Here is an 8,858-nt window from a genome sequence, read left to right on the forward strand (position 1 = left end):
AAACCCCTTTAATATCTGAGCTACACTAGATGATGATATGCCGCCTAAATCAGAAAGACTATTTCAAGGTCAACCAGGCATCCATGACGCTATAATAACGTCATCCAAATTCTGCCAACCATTAGCCATGCGGCGATCTAAGCCGATAAAGTATGATTGTTGAGTTGTTCATACCTGGCGTTCGTGAGCATGATTCCCAGCTATAAGCCCTGTCAATTGGCTCTCAATAGCTGTTGTACAAGGTACGACGACGAAATCAAACAATGACGTGTTGAGGGGCATATTTACGTAATAGAGAAATCCTGTTGGTTAAAGCAGTCTTTTCCAATGGCAAGCACGCCAATAGTTAGACGGTAGCTTATTTCATCATATGTGATGCTTGTTTCAATGTCTTATTATGTGGAACGTTCTCTTTAAGCAAACCAAGCATTACGTGATGTCTTGCAGGTCAGCATTAACATAGTTATTGAATTCTAACCATGTGCCATTGCAAAGCTTCACCAACCAGTGAAAAATCTTTCGCAACCAAGTTTGGACTAACTTCAACATAACAAATACACCCAAATTGAACCGAAACCAACAGAAACGAACGTAATCCATTCCACTCGACTCAATACAGTAGATACGGATGCCGTGCTACGGTCTCTCTGTACCCAATCCCGCTCTATAGAACGAAGCATTTTTTCGCAACATCATTTCGCTGTTAATATATGCTCCTTGACTATGTTTGAAGCTTGAATGATACTCAACGTTTCATAACGTCTAAGGTGCCCAGCATGTGTTATTCCGAGACGAGCCAGAGTCCGACTCATCTAAAACTGAATTAATTCGCTTGAATCAGAACCCAAAAAAACACGGTTTTGAAGCTGGGTCTCTAGGTGCCTCGCCAGCGGCAGACCCATTGTTCACATCCTGTCACGTGGCGAGTCTTGTTCATCTTAGTTACAATACGTGCGCGCGTGTACGAGCAATACGCATGCATGAGTGTGGGCTAGGAGAATTGGTTGTGACCGGTGAGGAAGAGCCCGTGTCGACAAATGGTTCGTCATAGTCTGCGCGCCCCAGCAAGTCCACCACACGAGCCTTTCCCTGCATTTTTCATCTGCACATACATGCTTCCATAGATCGCGGAAAAGTCTAAGCTCAGTGATCCACAGTGAAGACTTTCATGGGTGGAGCATACCTTTGTATATACCTATACCTATACACTTATACCATACCATACCTATCTCCGCACACACTGAGAAACAACCAAAGTTACGGAATATGTTGGGTACGGGTGCGCCCGGGCTGGAGACGTCAAGAAGTGTGGAGCAGATGCCTGCGGAAATATTGAAGTATTAGTTATTGTAGTTTTTTGTTACGATTAACTATGCAAAATAGTAAAGCGCTCAAAACAGGCCATATGTTGTTAACCATTCTGTGTCAAACTCTTCACGAATGGGAATAGGATGTCTGATGGTGGACGAAACTGTTCAATGCAAATAAATCTACTGTTAAAGGCCTCTAAGCCTCGCGTGTCACAACCGGTCACGTCTCATCTGCCCAGCTCCGACCACGCTACGTAACATGTGATAGAAGTAAAGATTCAATATATTTTTCAATGTGCATGGCTCGTGCTAGAAATGAAGATTCCATATCTTTCAAAATGTCAACAGATATTCGGCAGCTTCCAAACTTGGCCCCTAGGGGAGAAGCAGCCTAGGAACACAAAGAACGCTTGACCAAATAATCGCTGTTGCTATTTGCCCAGTCTGCATCTCCTCAGAACTGCACACAAAATAAAACAGACCGTTGTTATGGTTATGCCATCTTCCCAGCGGGTGGACGGCCTATCTCGACTTCGCCGTTGGCCGCTAGGCGTCTCTGTCGCACGCGCTCCGGCCGTGCGCGTGGGATCGATGGCCCGGTCGTGTTCGATTGCCGCGAGAGCCTGCCCCAGCGGCCGGCCGGCCGACCGAGGGGTGTTCGGGGCGCCAGGGGTGTCCGAGGTGACGCTGCCGCCTCAGACGGGCCTTGTCTCGGCCGACGGCGACAGTCAGCACAGCTGCGGGCGCCGCGCGGACCGGGCGGCGGCGGTACACAGGGGCCGGCACCGCGCAGAGGATAGCGTCGGCTTGACGCACTACGGGGTCGGCAAGAGGTCAGCTGATCATCAGAAGGCGAGTCACACGGCAGTCACCCAGCGACGGCTAGGTCAGTGCACTGAAGGGGGGGGGGGCTAAAATGAGACCGGAGTCCGACACGCGAGGTGAAGTCTTGGAACCTCCATCGCCAGTATTTTCTCTTGCATTTTACTTTCTCTAGTGCATTTGATGGCTGGGTATTATCGGAAATTGCATGCAAGTTTATTTGAAGCTCCTACCGCGAGTTAACTGCGGGAGACACCGTGGCCGATTCCACGCAACAATGAAATACCAGAAAGTGTTGTCTCGGGCGATGGCTTGCTGCTGCGATTTTGCAGGTCACCCGTCTTGACTGTTCAGTTTATCTCTCCGCCGCTGAAAGTCCTAGCTGTACGTCATAAAAGAGTTCATGGAGAGGCCCCTTTAGCATGCTAACTGCGGTAAAAAATCTGGTAACGAATAAAAAATTCTCGCCTACCCATCGAATATCAACCAGTTGCAGCTGTTCTGAAAGATGGTGGTGCACCTGTGGACTTAATCCGGCCCATTTTGATCAAGGGTGCTACGATGAAGTATCGTCACCGTTGGTGAGCACATCAGGTCACTCTTAAACGTCCCGTATCTTGGTTGATATTGGGACCTCTAGGCCGTCAGGGTCCTAGGGTCATTTTGACCTGCAGCCCGCCTCCGACCCCCCCCCCCCCTAAAAAACCTTAAGCAAATGCGCGCAGTAGCTCAGAAATGTAACAAGTGTAGAGAGTAATATTCCGTTAAGTTTTAAGTCCTCCAGACGCGATGCTCAATCAGTAGGCTCAGAAACCGGGAAAAAGTACATTTGGGCTCTGTGTGATTTAGCAGCACAAAGCTCATGAAATCAGGCATAAGACCCGGAAGGTGTGTGATCCAGCTCCCAAATCTTCTTGTTTTTCCTTGTTTGATTCTTTGTTGACGTGGGGCTGATATGCCCATGAGCATATTCATGAGAGTCCTTATACATACCTGATTATATGTCTATGCCTTAACGGATCAGTTTGGTTTGGCGACGCTGCGCATAAAGCGCGGTGAGCCCTTCCACTACCCGAAAGGTTTCAACAAAGCCGTTGTAGAAGGCGTTTCTCATTAAGAACACAGACATAACTGACATATTTACGATGTGCCCCTCATGTGAGACAGTTTTTCTCAAAGGCCAATAAATTATCTTCTGTGAAACCATTCGCAACTGACGAGGAGTGAAGAATTTCAACATGTACAGCTCGAGTAATCCACTCAGTAGCGTAAGCAGGGGGGGGGGGGACACGGGGGCACGTGCTCCCCCTTACACCTCTTAGGGTCCGAGGGGTATTAGAATAGGGTTCCGACTTGAATGTCCGGGGAGCTCGAAAGGCCGGCCGGAGGTTGTACTCAGGGTCTCGGCCCGCAGGGCCAGGCACTTCAATGCCAGCCAGAGGACCCTGTGCGCCGATCAGGGGTCCCTCAGTGGAAAAGCGCACATATCTCGGTCAGACTTCACCAATAATGCACAGTCGGCTCGGTGTCGGCATGGGTCTGAGGGCGCATTCCCCAAGCACTGACGAAGCAGGAGCCAGTGATTTATATCGGTCGGGACCCCAGTGTCTGTCAGGGCCCCAAAACTCCTAACAGGGGCACTGGGCCCTGTGATGGCAAGGGGTCCCGAGTCGGCCAGAAGCAGTGTTTGAGGAGGCCCGCAGAGCTTGAAGAGCTATCGGGACCGAGGACCAAGGGCAAGTTTAAGGGCACGAAGCGCTGGTCGGAGTTTTATTCAAGGGCCCCGACCTGTGGAATGTGCCCCCAAATTACAGTCAGAGCGATTCTTGCGATAAACGGGAACCCCCTGAATTGATATGGGACTATATGTCGGTCAGGTACCACCACGCCACATAGTCGGCTGCTTGTCGGCGTGGACCTAAGGACCTACTCCCCAATCTTTCCAATCAGCCACAAATCCCGGGGCTAGCGCTTTCTACTGTTTGGGGCCCCTGCATCTGTTAGTGATCCGCGGCGCTTGACACAGGGTCCTGTGTTCGCAAGGGGGCCCGAGCCGACCAAGGGCAGCGTTCGATGAGACCTGCGGAGGGGCCAGGGCGGCTCACCGGAACCGACGATCAAAAGCTTGGTTAGGAGGCATAAGGGCCAGAAAAAACTGGATGTAAATCACATTAAGAATCGTGGCCCGTAGGATCGTGATATGAAATATCAGTCAGAGGTTTTCTTGCGCCGTTTGAGGACCGCCTGTGACAATGTGGGTGTCTCAGTCGGCCAGAGGCCACGAACACCGAACAGTTGGCACCCAGTCTGTCTGAACCTTGGGCCCCATATCCCGAGGAGGAACACGTGGCCACAAATTGTATTGGTTTAGGTTCCTGAAGCAATGGTTGGGGCCCTTGTGTCGATCAGAGACCCACAGGGCTTAAAAGCGGTCCTGTGTCGGTTAATGACCCCTGGTCGTTCACGGGCTTTGTTCGAGGGGGTTCGGAGAGGGGCCGAAGTGTCTTTCGAGAACAAAGATCAACGGCCCGGTTGGAAGACTGCAGGGAACTAAGGGCTGGCCGAAGATGACATAAAGGATTGAAGGACGAAAGGACGGTCAACAGGCCCCTGCCCGTAGGGCCATGATCTCAAATGTCAGTTACAGAGCCTCTTGTATCGATTGGGGACTCCTGAAACAGAGCGTTTCTCTATCTCGGCCAGAGATCACCAAAACCGAACAGTGGGTTCCGTGTGGGTCAGATCTCTTGGAGCTCATCTCCCAAGCGACAACAAGGTCATCCTGACGATTTGCACAGGTCGGGGCCCCTGCAACAATGCGGGCTTACGTATCGGTTAGGGGTCCAGTGCCGAACAGAATGTTCAGCGTCAACAAGGGATGTCGAGTCGGTCAGAAGAGCATTTGCTCAACGGAGACAGGACAGGACCCCGAATGGCAGTGGCTTCTTGCGTTGGTCGAGGCCCTCTGGCAGTGAAAGGAAGCATGAGAACTTATGATGAGTATTTACAATGAGGCAGATGGAGGGTCCTGTGCCAGCCATGGCCCCCAGGAACAGATGGTGGACCCTTCAACCCCATTCTAGCATGGCCCGTTAAGCCGAACTGGAGTCTACGTGCCAGTTATTGGACCACCTGCGGCAATCAGGGATGTTGTGCATCAATAAGGGCTCCTGCGTCGAGTCTGGGCCCACTGCGCGGGTCTTTTGACCCGCGCAGCAAAAGACCTTTTGCATATCTGTTAGTGAAACAGATTACATCAAAATATTTGAGCCTGCGCGCCCGAAATCCCGGAAGCAAGGACAGTGGTGGTATGGGTCCAGGCCACAGAACCGTCTAAGCTGCAGTTTCCGTAGAACCGAACGGCGTTGGCCGCCGCAATTAACACTAGGCGACAGGCGTTGTGCGCGCGAGAGCCGTCATGGAATATTGGTTTCGAATGCCTTTTAAAATCATTCCATACTGTTCCAAGTTTTAACTGGGCGTATCATTTTCACAACTTTTGGGATGTTATATGGATAGGTAAACAGCTACAGGGACACGGAAATAGACATTATACCTTTACTCTTCCAGCTCTAACAAGAGATCCCAGCGATATTTCGCAGTGCTGTAAAGACCGTTCTTAGCATCAATCTAAAAATCGCGCTGGTGAAATACTCGCTCAAACAACCTTCTAGATATAGGATTGGATGTCCTAGAGCGTTCAAAGACACTTCTTTCAGTTGCGTCATCTTTCTCGTCCTCACGTTGGTCACTACTTAGTGCTAGCCATGGGACTGGCGTTGCGCGGTCTGCGGATAGTGCGACGCTGGGCGTCGATGTTTTTATTTCTAAATTTGGTGAGCGCGCATCTCCAAAACTGCGTCACAAAATTTGTAAAAATGATTGATTCTGACTAGATGTTGATCGTATAAAAAACATGACATGGCCAAGTTACTACAAAATGATGAACCACTTTGATTAACAATCTATTTTCACGGGGTCCCTAGCATCTTTGGAGAACTCGGCTAAAACTTTGACGAAGCGTTGGAGTTCCACCGGTTTAGAAAGAGGTCACTGGACTTTCAAAATGGAGAGAGCCGGCGACTGATTTCTTGCGATCGTTTAATTTACTTTTCCTTCAGTTTATTGACTATAAAATTCAAATAGAATTTATCTCGTGATAGGTTCAGGCTTCTGTTCCTTTTACAGAGCGCTACATTTTGAAAATACCAAAGGAAAGAATGCCATGATTTAAAAAATCGTCATATCCGGCGATTTTTTTTTGGAGGGCCTTTTCATCACCAGGGGCCCTTTGTCAACCTTGTGCTCCCTCCCCTTTCCAAAGCCCTGGCTGTGCGAATTAGCCCACTGACGACAATGTTATATTTTCACGGAAAACACTGACTTCTATCAAGTTGCATTCTATTCCAACGGCGAAATATTCATGCCACTTCATTGTTACGAGCAAGGCCCTTTAACAAAATGCGTCCGTATGGAGCACATGACTCAATAAATCGCTTCCTCTTGGACAGAGCCGTCGTTTAGTTCTGAGGTTTGCAGGTATTGAATTGGCTCGTCGTAGTGGGCGAATATGTGTAAAAACGGATTAATGGGACAGTATAAATAGCATCATTCCTCGTAGAATAAACAGGAGATTAGAGTGGCAGGTATCATATTTTGGCTATATGACTTCATCTAAGCTAATGTTTCACATTTGTTTCGGTAAAGGCATGCAGCTGAAATATCACATCTATCTCCCCCTGTCCTGTATATGCTAAAAGCATAAGCTTATTCGTACTGTCTCATCTATATGCATAATGCCCCTCGTAAATGCAATCGATAACATACGTAAACGGTGTAATGCAAATCGTTTGTGGACAATCTTTTAGCCCCGGTAAATGCTTAAAGATATTTTAGTTTTACACGAGATAGCATGCAAACGTGCCTACTTTCCAAGTTTAACATTGCGAAATACGTAACCTATATACGCACAAACGGTTCCAGGGAAGGCGTCCCCAAAATATTAAAACTTAATGCTTAACATTATGCGTATAACATAGCTTGACATGATTCATCCAAACAGGCACAACCTTGTTCCCCCCAAAACGTTGGCCGATACCGCCGCCCTCGTCTGTACTTACCTGTGATAGCAGTTCAAGTTTAGAGCGTAAACCGAATGTTCCGTTGGCATGGTTTTGAAATTTGTGATTGCAAAGCATGCTTCTTTAGGAAGACGTCAAAGAGTTCGCGTAACACGACTGCATATTGCTGTGACATTGTACCATTCATTATAATCACTACCTATCATTACAATTACTACGTAGCATTATAATCACCAAAACGAAAGATGTCCGTCCCGGTGGCTCAGTTGGTTAGAGCGCCTGCCTTCTGATCCACCGACCCGTGACGGGGTGGGTTCGAGTCGCTTTAGGGTGCTCGCTATTTTCCATTGACAGGTATGGCCGGCGGCCGGTGGCAGCGGTCGCATTAAAGGTCAGTTGACGTCAGGAGGCAGGGCGGACCGTGCCGACCATTGTGGTACGTCGCGCTTTGGCCACTAACTTCTGCGGTTGCCTGGAATTGCGCGATGGGATGGTGGAGGCATGGCTCACACAAGCACTGCTTGGTGTGAGCGCTAATCCCAGAAATCCATCCATTCAAGGGTTTCGGATCAAGTTTATAACAGAAATACTGTAATATATCATAACACTTCTGTAACTGTTGTTTATTGTTGCTTATGACATGTATCATATCATCGTCCTAACCCTTGAAATTGAACGGGTTGATGTTATTTTCTCTCCCACACTTCGATTTGCTGGAACGTCTAGTTCTGCATTTCAAACGAGGCTGAGGTCGAGTCCTGCACAGGAGAAGAAAGTAAATTGGCGTGCCTTCTTTTCAACGTGAGAAAGCATTTTGCTGTAGGCTCAAACATTTGGACCGAGTAAACTGACTGCACGCGCACAAATTCTCCAGCGACTCCTCGGTAATCTTTGCTCTCCATAAATTATCAAACATGCTCTGTCATAAGAAAACACTAGCTTAATAAAACATGCGGCTCAATGACACAACTTGTCACCAGGGACGACGGCATCGGGGGGACGTGGGGGACTCGTCCCCGGTTTCTAGGACCATGTTTCCAGCCACACTAGAACCACACTTCCACTTCTAAACCGGCTAGACTTCCGTATACCATGATATAGGTAGTGTGTCTGGCTGAAGTTAAGTAAAAAGGTAAATGAAAAAATAAAGGCAAAAATAAAAACCTTCTCGTCAGCCTTCACGCTGAACGGTCCGTCAGCCCTCGTGACGTCACGCATTCCAACCGACAAACGTGCTTCCGACGGATCGAACAGGGCCCTAGTGTGTGTGGTACTGTAATCCACTGTCATGTATCGTGCTACCATGTGCTAACCCAGCAGTGGGTGCGATCCCGCAAACGTGGGTCCCCAACGTGTTTATTATTAAACCGGTCGCGGACGCTACGCTTTGCTGTCCGTTCATAGAATATCCCTGAGCAGAGAGCTTAGCTATAGGTCAAGAGAACGTATACGTTGCATTCTTTTGGACGCATTTTCCTTTCAGCCGACTGACGCATGCGTGACAAACCCCACTCGTAGCGTGACGAACCACGAACCCCAATCGAATCCCACTCTGGTAGGGGGGAAGGGGCTGCGCCGGCTACATGCGCGCCGTCCCTCCGCTGTTGCGAAGGCTTCTGTGATACACATTGAACAATTACAAAAG

At 48.8% G+C, this 8,858-nt stretch overlaps 1 protein-coding gene across 2 annotated transcripts in view; it reads left to right on the forward strand.

Moving 5' to 3' along the window:
• The first annotated feature begins 1,957 nt into the window (after positions 1-1,957).
• LOC119093961 (transmembrane protein 229B) overlaps positions 1,958-8,858 on the forward strand; it is a 21,054-nt gene continuing 14,153 nt past the window's right edge. Inside the window, exons 1-2 of one of the 2 annotated variants that reach the window (XM_037216989.1) lie at positions 1,958-2,196; positions 7,568-7,604. The gene's annotated coding sequence lies outside the window, so the exon portion shown is untranslated. The remainder of the gene's footprint in view (positions 2,197-7,567; positions 7,605-8,858) is intronic. The other variant, XM_037216988.1, reaches the window with a different exon arrangement.

Source organism: Pollicipes pollicipes, unplaced genomic scaffold (genome assembly GCF_011947565.3).
Source record: "Pollicipes pollicipes isolate AB1234 unplaced genomic scaffold, Ppol_2.1 Scaffold_4002;HRSCAF=4701_pilon_pilon_pilon, whole genome shotgun sequence".
Classification (NCBI taxonomy): Eukaryota; Metazoa; Arthropoda; class Thecostraca; order Pollicipedomorpha; family Pollicipedidae; genus Pollicipes; species Pollicipes pollicipes.